A 24,763-nucleotide genomic window follows, 5' to 3' on the forward strand; every position below is an offset into this window, starting at 1 on the left:
CTATACAGCAATCACATGTTTGGGTACCGTTTCATAAAACTTTCATGCTTAAAATGTTTAGGGAGAAATGGAAGACTGGTGTGTATTTTTTCTTTAAACTATCAAGACCAGCCATACACAGTACAGTTTATGTACATACAGTAATGTTTATGTTCCTAAATTAATATCGTTTATGACCTTCAGATGCGTTATGCTCCTCTTCTTTTTATGCTCAGCTACTAAAATTTCCCTTTAGTGGTAAAATTCCATATAAATATTCAAAACTAAGCGTATTGAAACGTGCACAGTAAAGACATTAAATGATTAAATCTTTTCACTACCAACCAATGCACCACGAGTGCCCCTGTCGGTCATTTTGGCCAGCCAATCACTTACCGCGGTGCCCTACGGTGCCCTGCGGGTTGGTTACTGAACCGCGGGTTTTTAACGCTCATTTTGAATGGCTGCATCTGTATTTCACTTCAGCCTTTCACTCTTGCTTCCTTCCAATGAGGACGGAGCTGCGGGAGAAAGGGCGCTATAGAGGATCGCTGTGGAGAGCTGCTGCTGTGCTTTGACATCTGAGCTCTGTGGAAAATGATCTCAATACAATTCTGAAAAACGTGACTCCCCGAACGCCACCCGAACAAGTCTCCACAGACGAAGCGCTGTGTCTCTTTTCAGCTGGCGATAAACCTTTCCTCGATCCTTTGCGGACTTGTAAAATTGTTCATGATCAGAATAAAAAACGCTCACGCTAATACACAAGCACCAGTATCTCGCCAAAGCTGACAAATAAACAGACCGACAAGCCGCACTGCACGTGTGAACAGGGGAATGAGCGAGCGAACGGGGATAGGGCGCCTCCTGTGCTTAAAAGCTTACAGCACCTGGTATTCCCAGGAGATCTCCCATCCAAGTACTAACCAGGCCCATCCCTGTTTAGCTTCCGAGATCAGACGAGATCAGGCGTGCTCAAGGGGATGTGGCCGTAAGCGAGAGCAAGGCTCGCTGGCACCCTTCTTATAGAGAGGACAGCTCTGTCACCTCTTTTACGACGCATCTTTTTTTCCCTTGCGTTTTTCTCTTCTTACCACGTTCTCTCTCTTCACTGCCTTCGTTCCGCTCTATTTCACTTCAGCCTTTCACTCTTGCTTCCTTCCAATGAGGACGGAGCTGCGGGAGAAAGGGCGCTATAGAGGATCGCTGTGGAGAGCTGCTGCTGTGCTTTGACATCTGAGCTCTGTGGAAAACGATCTCAATACAATTCTGAAAAACGCGACTCCCAGAACGCCAGCCGAACAAGTCTCCACAGCCGAAGCGCTGTGTCTCTTTTCAGCTGGCGATAAACCTTTCCTCGATCCTTTGCGGACTTGTAAAACTGTTCCTGATCAGAATAAAAAACGCTCACGCTAATACACAAGCACCACAGAGATGGAGGGTGAGATGGGGCCTCATTTAGGACAGCATACCACCGCTTAATTCTGTCTTATTAACAAGCATTGCCGCTACAACGGCATCTCTCCTGTCAAACTTCCTCCTGACGTGTTTGACAGGATCTGGGCCGTGGTGAACAGTGGGAAAGACGCCCTGTGGAGAGTGAGGACCATGGGGCTGTTCAAAGGCATCGAGGTCCCAGTCAAGGCAGCAGGTAGCCTGGCCCTGTTCATCACCCGAGAGAACTATTACCTCAGAGATCTGTGGAGAGAAAGGAGGGAGGAAGCAGAAAATCTGTGGGAAATAGAGAGCATAGGTCAATATCTCAAGAAACTGTGAAAAACATTATCATGTTTAAGTAAAGAATGTGATTTACACCAGAAAAAAAGAAATTGTTGCTATGTAACTGGTACCATGTCAAAATGTAATGAGATGTGATCATATATACTGTTTTAAGTATGTATATTAATGTAAAGCTTTCTAATTTGTGATGTCCTGTATTTTTTTGTGAACTTTTAAAAGTTCTTAAAAAATCGATTCACCCAGGGCGAGGCTCTACTGCATAATTTCTGGTAGTGGGGGACTGCGTTCGCGCTCTCCCCTGATGTGCTTGGTCCAATATCAGATACGGAAGAGTTACGACACCACGTGCTGCGATAGGATCCCAGTTCGAAAGCCACTGCTGGTTCCCGGTTTCTTTTAGTTAGAGGTCCAGAGAAGCATTTCAAGCTGGTTACACTACTTCTTCCGGACATTCATTCCCTTTTCAAAGTCAGTTGTTTTGCTGTAGTCTGCATTATTAAGGCCAATTTATTTGGTCATGGGGGCCTCGGTACTGTATGCTAATTCTCAAGACAGTTTCACCCATTTTCTGATTGCTAGGTTCTGTACCAGTGCAGACATGTCAAACAGTGAATGGCTGTACCTCTATTGTATCTGTGCTCAATGAATGAAATCAGTAATAAATGAATATATGTATAGTTATACGAAAAACAAGTGGTTTATCGACTCATCTTCATTTGCAGATTTAGAGGCAGCTTCGATATTCGTTTTACAAACGGGTTTTTTTTTATATGGGTCACACACATGCCATAGCAACAAAACATTTCTAGAGATGAGGCTATAGATCACCTTTCCATCCTCCAGGTTTTCCTCCCAAAGCCTACGGCACCAACGGCGATCCCTGCTGGCCAAGAGAGCAAAAGCTTGCAGCACCTGGTATTCCCAGGAAGTCTCCCATCCAAGTACTAACCAGGCCCAACCCTGCTTAGCTTCCAAGATCAGATGAGATCAGGCACATTCAGGGTGGTGTGGCCACAAGGAAAAGCCATCGTGCCTAACTCGCTACTTGAAGCTGTGTGTGGCTGGGGCTCTGTGCCCCCCGAGCAGGACTGAAGGATCGTTCGTGTGCAACTCTTTGGAAAGGAGCCTCTTTCCAAATCGCATTGCGTACCTGGATGTTGGCGAATGTGCTCCCTTGTGTTGGCTTGTCCCGCACTTGAGGAGAACAAACAAACTGCACGGAGGAGCACAAGGCAAGTCTTCACAAGACAAAAACCTCCAGTGCACAGCACTCTGAAAACATTTCTGGGCTGTCGCGTGTTTATTTCAGCACATAAAGCGCACCAGTCCAACACGTCGGCCGGGCACATGGCGCCTCCGCACTCTTGTGGCCTTGCGGCGTCAGAGCAAGAGGCTCCTTCTCGCTGCCTTTCCGCTGTGTTGCAGAGCCCCGAGAGGGAACCTGGAGCGCACACTTTGTGGGGGGCGGGGGACCGCGTTCGCGCTCTGCCCCCTGTCTCTTGCGCGAGTACTAAATCTCACGGCGCCAGCCAGCAGCCAGGAGACAAGTACAATATCGCGGGACAGGGGGGCCTCGTCATTGATTGTTACATATGAGACGGGGATTAGGAGGAGACCCCGACTGATTGGTAAAGGGGAACACTAACACCAGAGAGACACCCCCGGAGTCTCTTTTTGAGAGACGCCCTGGTATTTCTTAATGGCCAAGGAGGGTCGGGACCTGGGTTTTATGCCTCCCCCGAAGGACGGCGCCTGTTTGTGCAGCAGAGTGTCGCCATCAGGATGCTGGGGCATAAGAAAGCCACACAGACCGCAGGGTGAGTGCTCCCTACTGGTCCCAGTCACACCTCTTGTAGGAGCAGCAGCAACCTGAGCTTTTCTGGGGGGAATCTCCCATCCGGGTGCCGGCTAGGCTCACACCTGCTGGGTTGCCGTGGGTGAGCCCAGTCGAGAGTCGCAGGGTGAGATCTAGTCACCGGGGAGAAACGATACAAGCGAAGGATTACTCGGCTCCCAGCACTTGAAAAGACCGACAAATGACTCGTTCCCGCCGGAGCTGAATGTACCTGCATGTGTCGTGTCGTCTACTTCCCCCGCCCCGCTGTGTTTGCTGTATTGTCTTAGAAGCTGGCCCCCGAGACGAGACGGGCTGTTCCTGTGCCCCAATTAACACTTTACAGGTGCCATTCCCCGGCATTGTGGCCATTGTCGGTGGTCACACGCGATAAGATAAGGTGGAGGAGAGCGGGGCATGCCCAGCGCCAGACATTCAAGGAGGGGGCTGTGCGAGGTGAGGTGAGGTGCGACACGCCGGAGCCCCGACGCTGCTAATGCGGAGCACTTGTTGAACTGGCATTGAAAGGACATGTGCGCACGGAGCGAGCCTTCCCTGCGGCGGAGCGTGGAAACTTTCTCCCCGCGCTGCAGGAGTTGTGTGCGCTGCAGCGGTGCCGAGAGAACAGCACAGAAGGCAGCAGTCTCTGGAGAGCGGGTAAGAGACGGAGCCTTGTGGGCAGGCGAGCAGGCCCATTTTTTGGAAATTGCTTAAAAGGCTCCGGTGTTTGTTCGGTGTGTGGCAGGCACACGACGCAAGCTTGCGTAGCGATTTGTGGGTCTGGTGTTATGCAAATGAGGCCAAATTGCATCCCGGGACATGCTGCGAATGCGCATTGGCGACTGCAGATGTGTAGGAAACGGCGCGCTCGTTTTCTCGTTTTGCCCACCCTTTTGAGTGTTAGTGTGGCGTGTGAGTGTGCAGGAGGCAGTGGCTTGCGGGGCGAGTAGCTGGCCTAGGCTGCGCGCTTTGTGCTGTGGCTGTGGGCCGCTTGCAGGGCCTTATATAACTTATACTTACCTGGCAGGGGAGATACCTTGATCATCCTGTAGGTGGAGTAGTTGGATTGTTTTCTTGTTTTGTGGAAGCAGTGTTTGTTTTGCAGTTTACGAAATGGCAACTTTTGGATCCCGCAAGAATGCTGTGCGTTTTGAGCTTTTGGATGACCTCTTCATGGATCGCATGCAGTTCAGCAGAAAAGTGTTGCAGAAGGAACTTGGCTTTGAACCTCGGCACTTGGATTTCATCTTCGCTCTCCCAGGTCAGAAAGCATTTGAGGTTGTTTTTGCTACCTATTCTCTGTTTGAACGATGTGTGGATGTGTTTGAGGCAAAAAGAGGGAAAGTTCCTGCCCTTGAGAAGATCAACTTGCAGCCTCTGACACAGAGAGAGAGGAAAACGGTGCATGTTGTTATGTTCTCGGATCTGGCAAAGACGGAGGACATTCACACCTGGCTTAACCAGTACTGCACTGTCCACCATGGAACTGAGGTTAGAGATGTTGACAGTATAAAAACAGGAGCAAGGAAATTCGAGGTTCGTTTGCTACCGGACAATGTAAATGGAGGCTTAAGGCACCTGCCCTCTACAATCCGGCTGGGCGCCTGCAATGGCTATGTTTTTTATGTGGGACAACCAAAGGTGTGTCAGCGCTGTGGTGCTGTGGGACACCTGGCATCGTCCTGCACTGTGAAATGCTGCATGACCTGTGGCAAACAGGGACATTTAGCCTCTGACTGTTCAATGCTGCCAAATTGCAATTTATGTGGCTTGGAAGGACACGTTTTTAAGAACTGCCCTCACGCCTACGCCAATAAACTCAAAATGAGAAAGGATGAGGCAGTGCTTGTTTCAGCCAAACCGGCCTGAAAATCCAAAGCAAATAACAAGTCAAACAAAGAACCCTTGTTGGACAAAGACTCTCAGCCTCCAGCCAGGATCAGTCCTGCTGTGGCTCCGGGGCCGGTGGAAGAGAAATCCACTACGCCCCCACAACTGCAGACTGCACCAGACAAGCACGAGGGTTTGAAAACCCCCGAGAACAGCGAGGACCCCTCCCCCACTCCTGCTCCTCAGAACGAGGGCCAGTGTGGGGCCTCCCGGTGGAGCGGGTCCAGCCAGTCCATCACGGAGGATCTGCAGCAGCTGGTGGGTGAGGGCGAAGAGGAGACTGGTGCATCGGCTGCACCCCTTTCCCCTCAGTGCTCCCAGGAGCTGGACTTGAGGAAAAGGAAAAATGACTCTGTTTTCTCCCCGAGCGAGGAGGAAGGAGAGCATGGTGATGGGGACAGCTGGAACCCCTCCACCCCTCCCTCTACCCCCTTCCCTGAAATGGACTCCGTGAACGCTATTACTGCTGCCACCCTGATGAAGGCTCATTCAGAGGATGGCTGGCAGGAAATTGGTAAGAAGAAAAAGAAAAAGAAGTAAATCAAGAGAGGTATAAAAGCTTTGAAGATAGGTGGGATAAAGGGCCTTCTGATTGGTCAGGGGACAATAACAACAGAACCTCTGGCGTGGCCATTCTTTTCAAAGGATGGGCATTCAAATTGAAAAGTATTCAGAGGGTCATAGATGGCAGGTTGCTTTGTGTGGATGTGGAATGGGGGACCGTTAACCTGCGTCTAATCAATGTGTATTGTCCTACTGACGCTGGAGGAAGGGTGGAGCTACTCAAAGCACTCTCTCCCCTATTGTTATGTAGCACAGACGTGATAGTGGGAGGGGATTTTAATTGTATCTTAGAGCACACAGATAGGCAGTCTAGCTCTCCGATAAAATTGGATTCCAGCTCACTGGCCCTGCAAAACTTAGTTCAAGACTTTAAACTCTCAGACACATATAGATGTATATATCCCACAATAGCAGGATATACATGGTCAGGGAGGAATAGCAGCTCCAGAATTGACTATTGCTTTGTCTCAGAGAGAGTGAAAGTTGTTGGGGTCACTCTTCAGCCTGTCTTCTTCTCAGATCATCAGGCTTTAGGGTGTAGAGTGGAACTCCAGGGCGGGACTGTCTTTGGCCCAGGCCTCTGGAAACTCAACACAAAGCTGCTAGAGAATGAGGGGGTAGTATCCCGCTACAAGGAGAAACTATCACAGTGGCTGTCCTTGCAGTGTCTGTACGAGTCAGTAGGAGAGTGGTGGGAGGAGGTGAAGGTGAGGACAAAGGCCTTTTTCATGGCTGAGGGAAGGAAGGCTGCTGCCAGACGGAGAAGAGTGCTAGCCAGGAAACAGAGGCAGCTGCAGCGTCTCTACACGAGACAGTGGCTTCGATGTGCTCGAGGATATCACCCTTTTAAAAAAGGATGTCCGGAGCATAGCGGAAGAAAGTAGTCGAGGAGTGCTGTTAAGAAGCAGAGTGCAGTTCTTGGAAGAAAATGAGAAGTGTACTTGCTTCTTTTTCAGGAAAGTGGTAGGCTCCAATTCTGTCATGGAAAGTGTAGTTGATGAGGAGGGAAGAGAGAGAACAGAGCCGAGTGCTATCCTCTCCTGCATCGAGGCCTTCTTGTCACGGACGTCCAAGGGGACTAACCGTGGGGAGCAGGAGGGCGGAAAAAGACCCATATGCTTAGCGGCGATACGGGAAAAAGGCCCGGGCTCATTAGTGCAAAGAGTTCAGGAATGCCGTATAGAAACCTGTGCCCTCAGGGAGCGGACGTGGGGCGCCCTGGTGCTAGGCGGGTCTCAGGACATCCGAACGTCAGTGCTGAGCGAGGACAGAGTGCAAGACCCTGAAATATTTAGCCAAGGGAAAGAGAGGGACAGGAAGGACAGCAGACCAGAAACTAGGGATAGGACATAGAAGGACCGCCCTCTGGCTGCAGAGGGCGTGACACTTCTACTCAAGACTGTACAGCTCTACAGAGGTAAAGGATGAAGAAATTCATTTTTTTACCTCAAAGCTAGAAAACGTTTTGAGTGAAGAAGATAGGGAAGTACTTGAGGGGGATTTGACAGTAGAAGAGCTGAGAGGCTATGGAGAGCTTACAGAAGGGGAAAACGCCGGGTGCTGACAGGCTCCCTAAAGGGGTGTCTGCTTTTACTACTTGCACGAATGAAGGCAAAAAAAAAGCCAATCGATGTGAACGAACGGCGCTTTACAGAGGAGTACTGCCTGACTGGATCGTTGATGAACGACAGAGGCCACTCCGACCTCTTCTCGGTTTTCTTCAATGACTTAATAAGGATCTTCTTCACATTCGCCCATGCAGGGGAAGCCAGTTACACCAAAGCAAACGCAGGAAAGTGCATTTGAAGCAGAGACCAGGAGGGACTTGTTTACACCGACAGTGGGCGGAGAATGGAACAATGCGCCCAGCCCTGTTGCTGGAGCCGATTCTTGATGAGCTCTTGGGCTCACTAAAAGGCCCCCGCTGGATGCTAATCTTTCTGTTGTTCTTGCAGGTCCTGCGCTGCTTTTGAGCCGACAGAGCTCGTCCTGGTTTGCCGGCACAGCCCAATTGCAAATGATCGGCTCCGCGTACAGAAGGAACGTGCGTTTGGTACAAGAGTGCACGAAGGCACCGTAAATACATTGGGAACAAATGACCGGTTGCTCAAGACCTCTGTGAAGTACAGGAGCGTGCAACACGAGGCTGTTTCCGCCCGGTCTCGAACCGGGGACCTCTCACGTGTTAGGCGAACGTGATAGCCGCTACACTACGGAAACCTGCAGGGACTGCTGCTGGTGTCTCGCTTGCGTTTCGGGCTGAGAAAGGGACGCGTCACTTTAGGAAGGGGGCGCTGGAGAGAGGAACAAAGGGCGCGATGAAACAAAATGCCGAAACCCGGGATCTTTAGATCTTCAGTCTAACGCTCTCCCAACTGAGCTATTTCGGCGGTGCAAAGAGCACACAGCCACCTGCTCCAGCCTTCCTGTGTTGTGGCATGAGCGCACCAAGAGTAGCGGGAGAGTGTTGCAGGAATGTCACTCAGAAGGAAAGCCACCCAGCTGCGCCCTCTGAGCTCTGTCCAGCGCATCTTCCTCGCATGGACTCCTGCCTGCGACGGGCAGGAAACAATTAGCAAGAACAGAACGACACCCCATGGGTGTCTCATGACCGCACCTTAGGTTGTGACACGTGCAGGTGTGAGGGGTTGCCGGGCTACTTTGGAGCAGAGCTTGGGCGGAGGGGGGGCGGGAAAGCAGACAAAGAGGTGACACCTCAAGGTCTGCACGATCACAGCTCTCCGCCGCCCCAGGCTTCCGCTTGATAAGCTACTGGACACACCCGCCCCTCCTCACACAGACCGTGGAAAAGCCCCCGAGTGGGAGGGCTCTCTCTTCCTCCCAGGAGCTCTTGGACACGACGCACAGACAGGGCGCGGGGAGCCGCCGCCTGCAAACACGGCTCCAGGCAGGACTCCGCTCCGCAGGAGCCGCAAAGCAGAGGAGATGGGGGCAGCTTAGCTCCTGTGCAGAGACCTGAGCTGTTGTTGCTGCGGACGCTGTCTTTTCTGCACTCGGGGTAGGAGTGAATGTTGAGATGCCCTTAGAAATGAAGCAGAGCACTTCAACGGCACGGGTGTGTGTGCGTGCACCCTGGTGATTCTGGGAGACAGATCGAACCTGGGCTAAAAGAGAGGGGGCTTAGCCCTCTTCCATTTGCTAGTTCAAAGTTGTACAACCCATTTGTATCTGCTAGGCGGCGCAGTCGTCGTGCACAAAGAACGCTTTGAAAAGCGTCTAAGGCAAGTCATTCCTAGTTGGTCGTTTGTGTTTTCCGTTCAGACGCGAAATGCTGAAATGATCTCTCGGCTCCTCGGTTGTCTTTTCTGCTCCGTAAAGGAATCACAGCACGCGTCGGCTTCCAGCATGCTGGGTCGTGACACGATGCCGGGGGTTGGAAAGAGCGATGTCTTCCTCGTTAGTATAGTGGTAAGTATCCCCGCCTGTCACGCGGGAGACCGGGGTTCGATTCCCCGACGGGGAGTAGCTTTTCTTTCACCTCCTTAGAGAAATGACTGCCTTTCACTTCTCTGTTTTCTTTCACAGCGTCGTGCACCTTTTCATTGCTCTCGCTTTCAGAGCCTCCGCACGGCACACGACTCGACATCAGGAAGCACATTGAAGTGAAAGCAGGAAGCGCTGCGACATGCACTGTGCAGATCCCGCCACACTAAGAGGTGAGTGGGTCTGTTCGATGCACAAAGAACGCTTTGAGAAGCGTCAAAGGCAAGTCATTCCGAGTTGGTCGTTTATGTTTTCCGTTCAGACGCGAAATGCTGAAATGATCTCTCGGCTCCTCGGTTGTCATTTCTGCTCCGTAAAGGAATCACAGCACGCGTCGGCTTCCAGCACGGTGGGTCGGGACACGATGCCGGGGGTCGGAGAGAGCGATGTCTTCCTCGTTAGTATAGGACCTGTCACCTGTCCCCACCTGTCACGCGGGAGACTGGGGTACATCAGGACGCGCATTGAAGTGAAAGCAGGATGCGCTGTGACATGCACTGTGCAGATCCCGCCACACTAAGAGGTGAGTGGGTCTGTTCGATTACAACGCTAGGCGAACCCCCAATCCCCTTTTGTGCCTGGCGACAAAAGATGTCTGTTTCCGCCCGGTTTCGAACCGGGGACCTTTCGCGTGTGAGGCGAACGTGATAACCACTACACTACGGAAACGGTGGTAAGACGTGCCCAGCGGCCCAGCGCTGAGCTTCACCAATGCGATTCAGCTGCTTCCAGTGCCTTTATTGGAGTGCGCTGATGGACCGTGCTCTCTCTCCAGAGACCAGCACGCCTGTCATGGACGGAGCAGGAAAGGCGGCGCCACATTCTACAGCCCTCTCCACGCAATCGACGAAATCGGGCTACTGAAGTGGAGAAAATCGCCTCTCCAGAAAGTGCAAATATCATCTTGGAGACTATAAATCCTATTGCCGAAGGTCAGCCCTGTCTACCAGAGTAACCCTCCCACAGCGATGATCAGCTCGTCTCACACGCGAGAAGTTTCGGTTGGAAACAAGCTCCCCCTCTTCTCGCACGTTTTGCACGCTCGAGTAGTTTTAATGCGGCTCTTTCGTACACGGTGCTGATCTTTTGGAAAGCAGGAGGCAAAACCGAGTCGAACCGCCTGGGTGAAAACCAGGAACCCTAACCGCTAGACTATATGGCAGCGAACAACCATGCTGTTCCCGGCATCATGCAAGCAAACTACATAAATATGAGAAAACACGCAAGAGAGTTGTCAGGACTTTTCCGAATTATGTCACACGAAGAGAGCACAGCCCTTTCCGCCCTGCCGCGTGTGTCTCGGTAACTCGCTGTGATAGTATAGTGGTCAGTACTTTGTGTTGTGGCCGCAACAACCCTGGTTCGAATCCGGGTCACGGCAGAATAGGGGCGTCTGCTTTTACTACTCGCACGAATGAAGGCAAAAAAAAGCCAATCGATGTGAACGAACGGCGCTTTACAGAGGAGTACTGCCTGACTGGATCGTTGATGAACGACAGAGGCCACTCCAACCTCTTCTCGGTTTTCTTCAATGACTTACTAAGGATCTTCTTCACATTCGCCCATGCAGGGGAAGCCAGTTACACCAAAGCAAACGCAGGAAAGTGCATTTGAAGCAGAGACCAGGAGGGACTTGTTTACACCGACAGTGGGCGGAGAATGGAACAATGCGCCCAGCCCTGTTGCTGGAGCCGATTCTTGATGAGCTCTTGGGCTCACTAAGAGGCCCCCGCTGGATGCTAATCTTTCTGTTGTTCTTGCAGGTCCTGCGCTGCTTTTGAGCCGACAGAGCTCGTCCTGGTCTGTCGGCACAGCCCAATTGCAAATGATCGGCTCCGCGTACAGAAGGAACGTGCGTTTGGTACAAGAGTGCACGAAGGCACCGGAAATACATTGGGAACAAATGAGCGGTCGCTCAAGACCTCTGTGAAGTACAGGAGCGTGCAAAACGAGGCTGTTTCCACCCGGTCTCGAACCGGGGACCTTTCGCGTGTTAGCCGCTATACTACGGAAACCTGAAGGGACCGCTGCTGGTGTCTCGCTTGCGTTTCGGGCTGAGAAAGGGACGCGTCACTTTAGGCAGGGGGCGCTGGAGAGAGGAACAAAGGGCGCGATGAAACAAAATACCGAAACCCGGGATCTTTAGATCTTCAGTCTAATGCTCTCCCAACTGAGCTATTTCGGCGGTGCGCAAAGCCCACAGCCACCTGCTCCAGCCTTCCTGTGTTGTGGCATGAGCGCACCAAGAGTAGCGGGAGAGTGTTGCAGGAACGTCACTCAGTAGGAAAGCCACCCAGCTGCGCCCTCTGAGCTCTGTCCAGCGCATCTTCCTCACATTGACTCCTGCCTGCGACGGGCAGGAAACAATTAGCAAGAACAGAACGACACCCCATGGGTGTCTCATGACCGCACCTTAGGTTGTGACAAGTGCAGGTGTGAGGGGTTGACGGGCTACTTTGGAGCAGAGCTTGGGCGGAGGGGGGGCGGGAAAGCAGACAAAGAGGTGACACCTCAAGGTCTGCACGATCACAGCTCTCCGCCGCCCCAGGCTTCCGCTCGATAAGCTACTGGACACACCCGCCCCTCCTCACACAGACCGTGGAAAAGCCCCCGAGTGGGAGGGCTCTCTCTTCCTCCCAGGAGCTCTTGGACATGACGCACAGACAGGGCGCGGGGAGCCACAGCCTGCAAACACGGCTCCAGGCAGGACTCCACTCCGCAGGAGCCGCAGAGCAGAGGAGATGAGGGCAGCTTAGCTCCTGTGCAGAGACCTGAGCTGTTGTTGCTGTGGATGCTGTCTTTTCTGCACTCGGTGTAGGACATCAGGAAGCACATTGAAGCGCTGCGACATGCACTGTACAGATCCCGCCACTACTGGGCCCGATTTCCCCGGATCGAAACCGGGCGGAAACAGGACCGTTTCGTTTGTTGCACGCACACTGTTTAGGGATTCGCCTAGCGCTGTGATCGAACAGACCCACTCACCTCTTAGTGTGGCGGGTCTGCACAGTGCATGTCACAGCGCATCCTGCTTTCACTTCAATGCATGTCCTGATGAACCCTGGTCTCCCGCGTGACAGGTGGGGATACTTGCCACTATACTAACGAGGAAGACATCGCTCTCTGCTTAGTGTGCAAAACACTTACTTGCAGCATTGTGGGTGCTGTGGTTTAAATGCTATTGGTTTGTGAACAGAATACCCCTATCCCAGTACATTGTGCCACATTAAATAAACACACGAGAAAAAGAGATTCAGAACGCAAAGCTGTGTCGGTGTTCTGTGTAAAAAATCGGTTTGAACATCATGGGAGCTGTTTTTAATAAGCTGCTGAGTAAAGAATATTTTAATCTTCTTGCTGTCAGTAGTATTTTGCATATAGTTGACTCTTACCTGAATGAAAACAGGACGTAAAGGAAGGGTTTCAGAATTCAGACAAAGCTTTATTCCCGTGCTTACAGTCTGGGTAATTGGAGACTGCACAGTTATGCTTCCTATGGTCATATACGGGTTTTTCGCATGAAGCCGTATTGAACAGTATTTCTCGCGTTGTGAACTTGTGTATACAGCGGTCCCCCGGGTTCCAGTTAGTGCGTAATTACTCATCGATGAAAAACCGGAGGTTTAAAAAAAGATAATTAGCTCACTGATACTTTGATGTAGAGGCTGTGGAAATATCCACGTCGTGGTCTTTAAAATGCATTTGGTTTGAAGGCGTTCTGTGCTTCCGTTGCGAAGATATGGACAAAAGAATATTCGTGCTTGGTCCAAAAAATGTAATATAAACGAAAAAGTAAAGGCTGAGAAAGCATTCACAATGTATTTTATGCACAAAGCAAGTATTCTCGCGATTCTAAGAGGTTTCGTGTAAACGCTACAGGCGTGCCAAAATCGTTTTCGAACTTCAAGCTAACTTTACCCCGGTCTGGTACCATAGGTCACGTACAGTAGCTTAAAATCCCAGTCATGTTTTTTTTTCTATCTTGTGGTACATAACTTACCATTTCGGACTATCACAAAGGGCTTGATTTCGTTAAATGCATGTATTCATTTCCTTTCTGGAAAACTTGTATTTCAAGAAATTCACACAGCTTGCGAGAAATTAAATTCAATTCTTGATTATCAGTGCAGAAGAAATATTGCCAGCTGGCAAAAAAATATTTTTTTTTAACCGGAAAGTTGTGATGTGAGACACGAACCCACCATTCCGTCTGTGTGGCGCATTCGGTTGTTAACTGAAAAGTCGGTGGTTTGAGTCCACCAAAGGACAGGTTTCTGTTGCGATGTAAACATTGTCTTCGCAAAGGTCGATTGGATTTCTCAGCGAAACCTTTACCATTTTAATATTTGCAGGAAATGCGAGTGCTTAACAGGTGTCAGAATTACCGGGAAATGTCCAGTTACTGTATGCCCAACATCGCAACTCCCCAGAAAACCATATTCACCCAAGAAAAGAGTTGAAGGATCTGATGAGGTTAGTTATGAAAGTTATGAAAGGAAGTTGATGTGGAGCTGTTAGCCGTAAAAACTCCTTAATGTCCTTAATGTCTTTGATAAACTGCATTCAGCAAAGATAAAAAGAAAATTATCTTTGCTTACTGCCCTGTCTTTCTCACACCTGAAGAAGGCTCCACAGCCGAAACATTGTGATTCTTTTCTTCTCTTTTCAGCAGGAATAGTCCTTTACTTGTTCCTTTGCAGCCTACGCATGCTGACACAGCTACCCACCCGATATCTAACATTCTATAATCACAACTATGAATGTCCACTTTGGGTATTTTTTCCATGATTATTTATTATTATTATTTATTCTGTCATTGAAGCATATTTTATGTCATACTGAAGTGTCATAATCACTGAAAAAATATTGTTTTCATTTAGAAAGTAAGAAAATGATAAATCACTAGGAATTGCATTTAGCCTATTCTGATCTAGATTTTCTATATACTTTAACATGCCATGTTCACAATGTCACAACTCATAAATGAAACAGTGAAGTGTTGTAATTACAAATGTACATAGTGCCGGGACATTGAGATGTTTTGGTAATGAGGAAGGAGGGACATGCAATGTTCACAGGGTCAAATTTATAAAACGCTACAGTAAAATTTCTTGTATTTGGGGATTATGAGAGCCTGTTACATTGTGTCTCACACCTCAGTGTCAGAATTTTGAGACATTTTTATAACCAGGGGTAGGTTCATAGCAATAAGCAGAAAGTGCGATCATCCTTTGCTCATCCTCGGTTAACCATATATTCTCATATGCCATGTTCTGAATGTCCCATTTAAAACTGCTATATTAAAATTAAGACTTTTTATGATCAGAAGGCAAGGTTGTGGTAAATATGCATAAAGTGCAAGTGAACTTATGTTTTGCCTTTGTCTTGTTATTGTGAGTTTTGAAAATTGGTTTTCGATTTTCTGAAATGTGTTTCACACAAAAATGCAATTTGGATAGTCACTACTTATATATTCCCCTTTACTGAGGATATGTACAGTAATCCATCCCGATTAGTACTTTTAAAAATTACTGTAGAGAGCCATCAGAAAGGGAATGAAAACTTGCATTAAACAAAATCAAGCTGCATGTAATCATCCATAGTGATACATTTTGTAAGACAAGACAGGAAGAAAGACACTGCTGGGATTTGAACGCAGAATCTCCTGTTTAATAGGAAAACACTTTAACCAAATCAGCCAAGATGCTGTCAGAGTATTAACATCATGTCTGCATCAGTGATTACAGCTGACTATCGCTGGAGGACAGTGAAGTCAGCCTGCATAATGAGGGGGAAGAGACTGACCTCTGTGATGCACTATAGAGTTACACTAACCTTCTATCCAACTGTTCTATGCTGCATTCTATCCTAGTGGTAAATATTGGTTTCCGTGCGTGTAATATTCCTTTTTTTGTCAAATATTTTCAAGCACAAATTTTGCTGTTGAAAATAAGCCTTGTGGTTTTCAATGTTGTGATCCTTTTCCCCCAGTGTCACCCAAATTGATACACTGTGCTTTGGCAATTCTTCAGGCGATATTGTTTAGAGGAGCTCAGTTGAATTAGTTTGCGTATATAAAGTATTTCTTTTCCCTTTAATCCTTTAAAACATATTACATTTTCAAAACATTGTATCTTTCTTCCTACTAATTGTAGCGGCAATGCTTGTTAATAAGACAGAATTAAGTGTTGCTGTGCTTTCCCAAATGAGGCCCCATCTCTCTCTTCATCTCTGTGGTGCAGCCACAGAGAAGCTATTCAGGCAGGCTGATTTAAAGATGTTTTCTTTTGATAAGGGACAGCTCCCAAATGGGAATGCATTTAGCTTAGCCTGGCTATCATGATCAATGGGCATCCATTGGCGCCTATCTGTCTAGGGAGTGCCAGATGGACATCTGGACTGCATTCCTAAGTGTCAGGAGTAAGTGACTCATATCTCACCTTGATCAACCAATCAGGGACTGGTAGGGCAGAGTAACCCACGTGGGTCTCTGATGCCCATGAAACTTTCATCCAATAAACGAGCTGAAGTTCCTCCAGGTAAAAACAGGCAACACAAAGCTCCAAGACTATTCTAAAGGGAATTCAAAGGAGAATTCCAGGGCTGTGAGATAATTCCAGGGCGGGACGGCCTAGGAGCAGAAAGGCTCCCAAGGGCAGAACATTCTCGCAGCGCGCCTCCTGACCATCCTGAGACTCAGCCTGGACAACCACGGAACGGCCAGTGTGTCCGAGTGCCAGAACTTTGCTTTGTTCTAAGTGTCGAGAGCGGAGGTAGCCAGAGAGTAACCAAAGGATCCACCCGAGGTTAGCACCAGCAGCAAGCCTCGTGAACAGGTCGGAACTGTGGACAGCTGAATCACTATTCAGAACTATCGCTTCATCAGGAACGAACTGGTCTTCTTCCTGACTTGCTGGGACCCACAGTCATCTTTTCTCCTGTGCACAAACTTCGCTAGTTTCAGCCAAAACTAACTAGCCGGTCTTCAGAGAGCATCAGCAGCGCAACGTCTCAAGCCACACAGCACAGCCATGCACGGAGCCATTGAGCCCGCAAGAGACCTAAATCCCCAGAGATTGGATGAGTATTCCACTTCACTGCATTACTGCTCGATAATTCAATTGTTATCCCAACCAGTTGATATCAATTTAATTCCTAAGAGTTATGTTCTTGTTTTGAGTATCTAATGTAGAAGTTTTAAACAAGTTCAATTACGATTCTAAATGAATGATATACTGAACGTATGTCCTCTTGATATGTGTAACTGTAACTGAATGAATATATATCTTTTGTATTCTGATAACCTTTACGATAAGATCTGTTAAGTTTACATGCATATTCCATATATTGATAAATGTATCCTCGTGTATTAGTACCTGTGTGTGCGTTTTTTGAGTTATATCGCATGGTTGGATTCTAAGACCATTAAAAGAATCAATTTTGTGATTTACTGCCACAATTAATAATTGTCCCAGTAAATGCCCAAACCCCTACAGAACTGGTGCCTCGTGAGAGCACACTACAACAGTGTGTGATCTCCTGTCCCAGCCTGAGGAGCAGACAGCGAGCCTGTCTCTCAATAATAATAATACAGTGTGTCATTTCCTGCCCCAACCAGAGGAACAGACAGTGAGCATGTCTCTCAACAATAATATGAATAAACTGTGTGATCTCCTGTCCCAGCCTGAGGAACAGTCAGCCCGTCTCTCAATAATAATCCTAATAATAATAAGTTTTCCTATCAGTTTTCCTATTCACCACCACACCCCCGTCTCATCCTACTTAAGCACATGTCTTTCCCTACCTCCTTGCTCAGTATTGGTTTCCCTTTCGAGCTTCCTGGTTGCCCTACTCCTTCTTCTACCTAGTGTTCTTCTTGGCTTTCCGTTTACGGTTTTTCCCCTTTTGACTACAGCTTTTCGGATCACGGCTTGGCTTCGTTACTCACGCTCTGTTTTGGATCTCTGGCTACCCCTGGACTATCGGATTGCTCTATTGTCTACGATTTCGGATCACGCTTTGACTTCGGTAACTCGTTCCCTTTTGGATCTCTGGCTTCCCCTGGATTCTCGGCTCGTTCCTTCGACTACGGCTTTCTTTGGATCACGGCTTGGCTTTGTCAGCTCCTGCAAGTGGGTTCTCTCACTGGTTTCGGTTTCTCTTACCGAATCCGTAACATATACGATGTGTGATCTCCTGTCCCAACCTGAGGATCAGACAGGAGTGAGCCAGTCTCTCAATAATAATAATACAGTGTGTGACTTCCTTTCCCAGCCTGAGGAAAAGACAGTGAGCCTGTCTCTCAATAATAATAATACAGTGTGTGTCTTCCTGTCCCAGCCTGAGGAGCAGACAGCGAGCCTGTCTCTCAATAATAATAATACAGTGTGTGACCTCCTGTCCCAGCCTGAGGAGCAGACAGCGAGCCTGTCTCTCAATAATAATAATACAGTGTGTCATTTCCTGTCCCAGCCTGAGGAACAGACAGTGATCCTGTCTCTCAATAATAATAGAACAGTGTGTGATCTCAAGTCCCAGCCAGAGGAACAGACAGTGAGCCTGTATCTCAATAATAATAATAATAATAATAATAATAATAATACAGTGTGTGATCTCCTGTCCCAGCCTGGGGAACACTGAGCCTGTCTCTCAAAACTAATAATACAGTGTGTCATTTCCTGCCCCCGCCAGAGGAATAGACAGTGAGCATGTCTCTCAACAATAATATTAATAAACTATGTGATCTCCTGTCCCAGCATGAGGAACAGACAGTGAGCTTGTCTCTCAATAATAATACAGTGTGTGATCTTCTGTCCCAGTCTGGGGAATAGAAACTGAGCCTGTCTCTCAGTTATAATAATATAGTATGTGATCCACTGTCCCAGCCTGAGGAACAGACAGGAGTGAGCCCGTCTCTCAATAATAATACAGTGTGTGATCTCTTGTCCCAACCTGAGGAACAGACAGGAGTGAGCCAGTCTCTCAATAATAATAAAGCAGATTATGATCTCCTGTCCCAGCCTGAGGAACAGACAGTGAGCCTGTCTCTCAAAAATAATAATACAGTGTGTGACCTCCTCTCCCAGTCAGGCGAGTCAGGCGCCATGGCTTTCGATTGCGGCCACACCACCCTTAATGTGCCCGATCTTGTCTGATGTCGGAAGCTAAGCATGGTTGGGCCTGGTTAGTACTTGGGTGAGAGACCACCTGGGAATACCAGGTGCTGCAAGCTCTTACTCTCTCAGCCAGCAGAGGTTGCCATTTGGTGCTGTAGACTTTGGGAGGAAAATTTGGAGGATGGAAAGTTGATCTATAGCCTCATCTCTAGAGGTGTTTTGTTGCTATGGCATGTGTGTGACCCATATAAAAAAAAACCCGTTTGTAAAACGAATATCGAAGCTGCCTCTAAATCTGCAAATGAAGATGAGTCGATAAACCACTTGTTTTTCGTATAACTATACATATATTCATTTATTACTGATTTCATTCATTGAGCACAGATCCAATAGAGGTACAGCCATTCACTGTTTGACATGTCTGCACTGGTACAGAACCTAGCAATCAGAAAACGGGTGAAACTGCCTTGAGAATTAGCATACAGTACCGAGGCCCCCATGACCAAATAAAGGCTAACCTCGATAATCAGCCTAAATAATGCAGACTACAGCAAAACGACTGACTTTGAAAAGGGAATGAATGTCCGGAAGGAGTAGTGTAACCAGCTTGAAATGCTTCTCCGGACCTCTAACTAAAAGAAACCGGGAACCAGCAGTGGCATCGACTCCTTTCGAACTGGGATCCTATCGCAGCTCGTGGTGTTGTAACTCTTCCGTATCTGATATTGGACCAAGCACATCAGGGGAGAGCGTGAACGCAGTCCCCCACTACCAGAAATTATGCAGTCGAGATTCCCACATTTGGGGAATTCGCAGGGGTCAGCACAGCAATGGCCGAGTCTCGCTCTGGGTGAACCGATTTCGATTTTTAAGAACTTTATTTTCTTTTCACAAAAAAATACAGGACATCACAAATTAGAAAGCTTTACATTAATATACATATTTAAAACAGTATATATGATCACATCTCATTACATTTTGACACGGTACCAGTTACATAGCAACAATATATTTTTTGCTGGTGCAAATCACTTTACTTAAACATGATAATGTTTTTCACAGTTTCTTGAGATATTGACCTATGCTCTCTATTTCCCCCAGATTTTCTGCTTCCTCCCTCCCTTCTCTCCACAGATCTCTGAGGTAATAGTTCTCTCGGGTGATGAACAGGGCCAGGCTACCTGCTGCCTTGACTGGGACCTCGATGCCTTTGAACAGCCCCATGTTCCTCACTCTCCACAGGGCGTCTTTCCCACTGTTCACCACGGCCCAGATCCTGTCAAACTTCCTCCTGACGTGTTTGACGAAAGCAGCGGTCAGGGTAAATTGGGGCGAGAGAGCTTGCAACCAATCTTCAAACTGTGCCCAGAAGGCCTTAGCAAAAAGCAGGACCACAGGAGATGGGTCACAGTCTCCTCCTCGCCGCAGCCCACCCTAACGCAGCGAGGGCTGGGGGTGAGGCCCCTACGGTTCAAGAAAGTTCGTACCTGTAAGCACTGGTGGACGACACTCCAGGCTAAATCTCTGTGAATGTTACACAGAAACTTAGAGGATGTGTGTTTCCACACCTTCCTTGTTTGGGCTGATGTTAAAATGCCCACAGGGGTGTAACGAAATCTTCCAGTTTTTGGACGCTGACATCTCGGAGGGGAATATGGCCAATTGGGCGAGATCTTAGAAAACTTTTAACTGTCCCATAAATTGCGGGGCATGTGTCAGAGAGTGGGACATCCAGCTTGGGTCTGACAGCCCACACTCTGAACACCTCCCTACCTACCCAGAGCCTGGAAAAATAAGTCCAGGTACGCACAGCACAGAGGCCAGGAAAATGGACAGCAGCTTCGTAGCAACATCTGGGACAGACTTCCCCCCTGAGGGTAGCGGCCTGTACAGTATTTCCTTTCTGAGTCTTTCCTGCTTCCCACCCCATAGAAATTGAAACATCAATCTCCTCAGCACCGCCGCAACACGGTGTGGGATTGGGAAGGTAGAAGCCAGAAAATTCAAGACAGGCAAGAGCTCAGCTTTGATGACCAGCACCTTCCCTGTCTAGTGAGGTCTCGGTCCTTCCATTGCATCAGTTTTTTGTTTAAGATTGGCAATTTGTTCTGCCAATTTACTGTTCCCATCTCTTCTCCAAAATACACCCCCAGGACCTTAATTCTCTTCTCTTGCAGCCTGAGATCATGTCCTTCTTTTGGCTCCCTCCAGTTCTGATAAAAAATCTCACTCTTAGATTTGTTAATTTTTGCAGAGGAAGCCAAAGAGAAACGATCACAGCACTGCAGAGCTCTGCTAATTGAGGCATTGCCAGAGAGGAGCAGGGTGACATCATCCATGTATAGAGATGTCTTTACCTCTCCTGCCCCACTTCCAGGCACTGGTATCCCATTAATGGCCTGATCCTGGCGCAAGGCACAGGCTAAGGGCTCCATAGCCAAAACGAATAACAAGGGGGGTAATGGGCAGCCCTGCCTCACCCCTGAACAGACTTCAAAGGGGCCTGATCTATTGCCATAAACCATTACTCTGCTGTTGCTACCTGTGTACAGCAGGTTAATCCACTTTCTCATGATGGGGCCAAACTTCATGTGCTCAAGTACCGATGTTAAGTACTGCCGGTTTAGGCGGTCAAAGGCCTTTTCTAGGTCTACACCTAAAATGCACAGAGGGAGGGAGCGATCCTCTGAGTACAGACAGACATCCCTCAACAAGGCCAGGTTGTCGCTCATCAGGCATCCTGCTATCCCACAAGTCTGTTCTTTCCCTACCAGTGAGGCCACTACATTTTGTAGGAGCAGGAAAAGGGCTTTGGACAGGATCTTAGTGTCCATGCCTAACAGGTTGAAGGGTCTCCAGTTCTTTATGTCATTCTTTGCTCCTTTCTTAAACAAGAGAGAGATAGTGCCTTCTCTTAAGGAGTCAGGCAGCAATTCTGTCTTATAGCTTTCCTCGAATAGGAGCAGTAGCGGATCCTGAAGCAGATCCCAAAAGGTGCAGTAAAAGTCTTTAGGGAGCCCGTCAGCACCCGGAGTTTTCCCCTTTTGTAAGCTCTCCATAGCCTGTCTCAGCATTTCTACTGTCAAATTCCTCTCAAGTACTTCCTTATCTTCTTCACTCAAAACGTTTTCTAACTTTGATTTAAAAAAATGAATTTCTTCATCCTTTACCTCTGTAGAGCTGTACAGTCTTGAGTAGAAGGCCTCGGTGCAGGAGAGGATAGCACTCGGCTCTGTTCTCTCTCGTCCCTCCTCATCAACTACACTTTCCATGACAGACTTGGAGCCTACCACTTTCCTGAAAAAGAAGCGAGTACACTTCTCATTTTCTTCCAAGAACTGCACTCTGCTTCTTAACAGCACTCCTCGACTACTTTCTTTCGCTATGCTCCGGATGTCCTTTTTTAAGAGGGTGATATCCTCGAGCACATCGAAGCCACTGTGCAGCATCGTGTAGAGACGCTGCAGCTGCCTCTGTTTCCTGGCTAGCACTCCTCTCCGTCTGGCAGCAGCCTTCCTTCCCTCAGCCATGAAAAAGGCCTTTGTCCTCACCTTCACCTCCTCCCACCACTCTCCTACTGACCCATACAGACACTGCAAGGACAGCCACTGTGATAGTTTCTCCTTGTAGCGGGATACTACCCCCTCGTTCTCTAGCAGCTTTGTGTTGAGTTTCCAGAGGCCTGGGCCAAAGACAGTCCCGCCCTTGAGTTCCACTCTACACCCTAAAGTAGGCTGGGCAAACGATTTTTAAAATTTTTAAAAAAGAAATAAAAAACGAGATATAATGATGTGTTCCTGCTCAACTTAGACATTGCACGACTTTAAAACCTATAAAAATGGGTTTCGAGAGTTAAAAACCACTTTTTATGCGCGAAAAATGGGTGATTTTTCTTCCTCGTGATCAGCTCAGAATCTCTGTGTACGCTGTAAGGTTTTTACTTCTTAATTAAACGTTTAAAATTCACGAATTTCATAAAGACAACACACGTTTCGAAGAGAAAAAATCCCATTCTTTTCTCTTCCTGTTGTGTGAAACTCATCAGCAGGTCTTTTTTTCCCAATCAGAGGCTCTGAAAATAGCGTACCGCCCACTGCGCTCCGTCAGAGAGGGGCGCGGCACAGAGAGAGGGAGGAGGCGCGGAGCTCAGCAGCACAGAACGAACGTTCTACTGCCTGGAGCGCTTATGGCAGCGATCGCGTCTGCATTTATAACTTAGTTTTTAAAATTAATCAAGCAATATGAAGCATCTCTTTTTACTTTTAAGTAACTTAATTATCAAGCACAGCTTTCTCACCACCTAGACTACTTTTTGATACCATCCTTAGACAAAGCAGAAACTTCTTGTTCTGTCTAATGACATTACAATTGGAAAGATTACAGATTACATTCGTCTTTATTTTTGTTATGTTATACATTTTAGAAACGTTTCATCCATACAAACACCACAAAACTATTCTCGATTGTATTTCTGAATGGTATGTTACACTTAGTTCACTGTTTTAATTACAATCAATATTAAATTTAGCACTGTAATAAGTTGTTGCACTTTCCCCCGCATCTTGTAAAAATATATTTTCATTGTTCAAATATACATTAAATCTGACTAATAAGTCATATATCATATAATAAGTTAAATACAAAACTGAAGAAGAAATAGGGTTAAATATAATTCAAAATATTTTGCTAACAATGTTAACTGTTTATAAATTATAAATTGTATTAACTAAAGAGTAGGATGGCACAGTTGTTAGTATGCTTTTTGTTTTGTTTCTTTTTCATAAATACAACAGTAGTACTTGATGTCTCAGCGCCTTTCAAAATTAAATTATGCATGCAAACCTGTGAACTAGAAAGATAACTAAGATATCCATCCATTTATAATGGTGGCAAAGTGGTTAGCATTGCTATCTTGGAGCACTGGGGTCCTAGATTCAATTCCTCCCATCCTGTGTGTGTGGGGTTTGCATGTTCTCTCTGGGTTACATGGTTTTTCTCCATATGTGTGATATGACTCCCTCTCGCACTCCAAAACATACTGGTAAGTTAATTGGTTTATGGGAAAACTGGCCCTGGTGTGTGTGTGTTTGTGTCTGTCTGTCCTGTGATGGACTGGCGCTATGTCCAGGGTGTATTCTGCCTTGTGTCCGTTGCTTACTGGGATAGGCTCCAAATCCTCTGTACTGGATAAAGAGATTAGAAATAGATGGAACTATACACAGTGTTAGAAACCCACTATGAAATGGCAGCATCTCACTGAGAATAAAATATTTTATAGTGCTGGCCTTTCACCTCTCATGCACATCAGTATCCATACCTAGTTATTTAAACAAATTACCTCTAATTAAAAACATCTTAATATGCTGGCTCTGTGGATCCGCATCAGCTATGTTTGCCAATTCCTTCAATTCATGTGCATCCAACACACAGTTCAATACTAGTAACTGCACAAAATCTAAAATACAATCCTCATTTCAGTATCTATGTAAACATACAGTCTGTTAACTTCATCCTCTTCATCAAAAGTATGCCTAACCCCATTAGGAAGTGTTCTTGTTATCAGTGTATTCCTTAGCTTTCCCAAAATTATCTTCTTCTTACCAACATCTCTAGTCTTTTATCCTGCAATAACTCAGCCAACACTTAAATCCCCAAAAGCTGCTTGTGTTAATTTCTTTAAATCACAAATATCATGTGTAAATACTGGCCATTTAATACTCTGCATTGTGGGATAATAGTTTATTTTAAAGGGAACTAGAGAAACTAAGAACTAGAGAAATTAAGAAAGGCTTTTTTTCCTAGAATTAATAAATGCACATCCTGTTCACTGGGGAAATTAAATCCACACTGAGCAATCTTCAATATGTTCAGAATATGACAGCAAGAATCCTATCAGGGATGCATTACACCTGTTTTCAAGTCCTTGCACTGGTTACCTATCAGGTTTCGAGTCAACTTCAAATTCCTCATCCTCATTCTGTACCTACAGTATATGGCTTATTATCTGTCTACTCCCCCACCTTTGTACTTTTGACTCTGGTCTTCTAGCTGTCCTCAAGAACATCTACATTCTGTGGGTGACAGGGTCTTCTCTAGCTGCACCCCAGAGCTCTCAATTTGTATTCCCAGTGATATC

The 24,763-nt window shown here is 47.3% G+C and overlaps 4 non-coding genes and 2 pseudogenes across 4 annotated transcripts; 3 read left to right on the top strand and 3 right to left on the bottom strand.

The window, feature by feature from the left end:
• Positions 1-857: 857 nt before the first annotated feature.
• LOC148664471 (5S ribosomal RNA) lies at positions 858-976 on the bottom strand (annotated as a pseudogene).
• A 1,643-nt stretch (positions 977-2,619) lies between these two features.
• LOC148664472 (5S ribosomal RNA) lies at positions 2,620-2,738 on the bottom strand. Its single transcript, XR_015938417.1, has one exon. It is a non-coding gene; the product is annotated as a 5S ribosomal RNA (ribosomal RNA).
• Positions 2,739-9,419: 6,681 nt separating this feature from the next.
• trnad-guc (transfer RNA aspartic acid (anticodon GUC)) lies at positions 9,420-9,491 on the top strand. The gene has a single exon. It is a non-coding gene; the product is annotated as a tRNA-Asp (tRNA).
• Positions 9,492-10,107: 616 nt separating this feature from the next.
• Positions 10,108-10,180, bottom strand: trnav-cac (transfer RNA valine (anticodon CAC)). The gene has a single exon. It is a non-coding gene; the product is annotated as a tRNA-Val (tRNA).
• Positions 10,181-10,820: 640 nt separating this feature from the next.
• trnah-gug (transfer RNA histidin (anticodon GUG)) lies at positions 10,821-10,892 on the top strand. Its single transcript has one exon. It is a non-coding gene; the product is annotated as a tRNA-His (tRNA).
• A 7,732-nt stretch (positions 10,893-18,624) lies between these two features.
• Positions 18,625-18,743, top strand: LOC148664476 (5S ribosomal RNA; annotated as a pseudogene).
• The last annotated feature ends 6,020 nt before the right edge of the window (positions 18,744-24,763 follow it).

The sequence above is a fragment of the Lepisosteus platostomus genome, chromosome 5 (assembly GCF_059453375.1).
Source record: "Lepisosteus platostomus isolate fLepPlt1 chromosome 5, fLepPlt1.hap1, whole genome shotgun sequence".
Taxonomy (NCBI): Eukaryota; Metazoa; Chordata; class Actinopteri; order Semionotiformes; family Lepisosteidae; genus Lepisosteus; species Lepisosteus platostomus.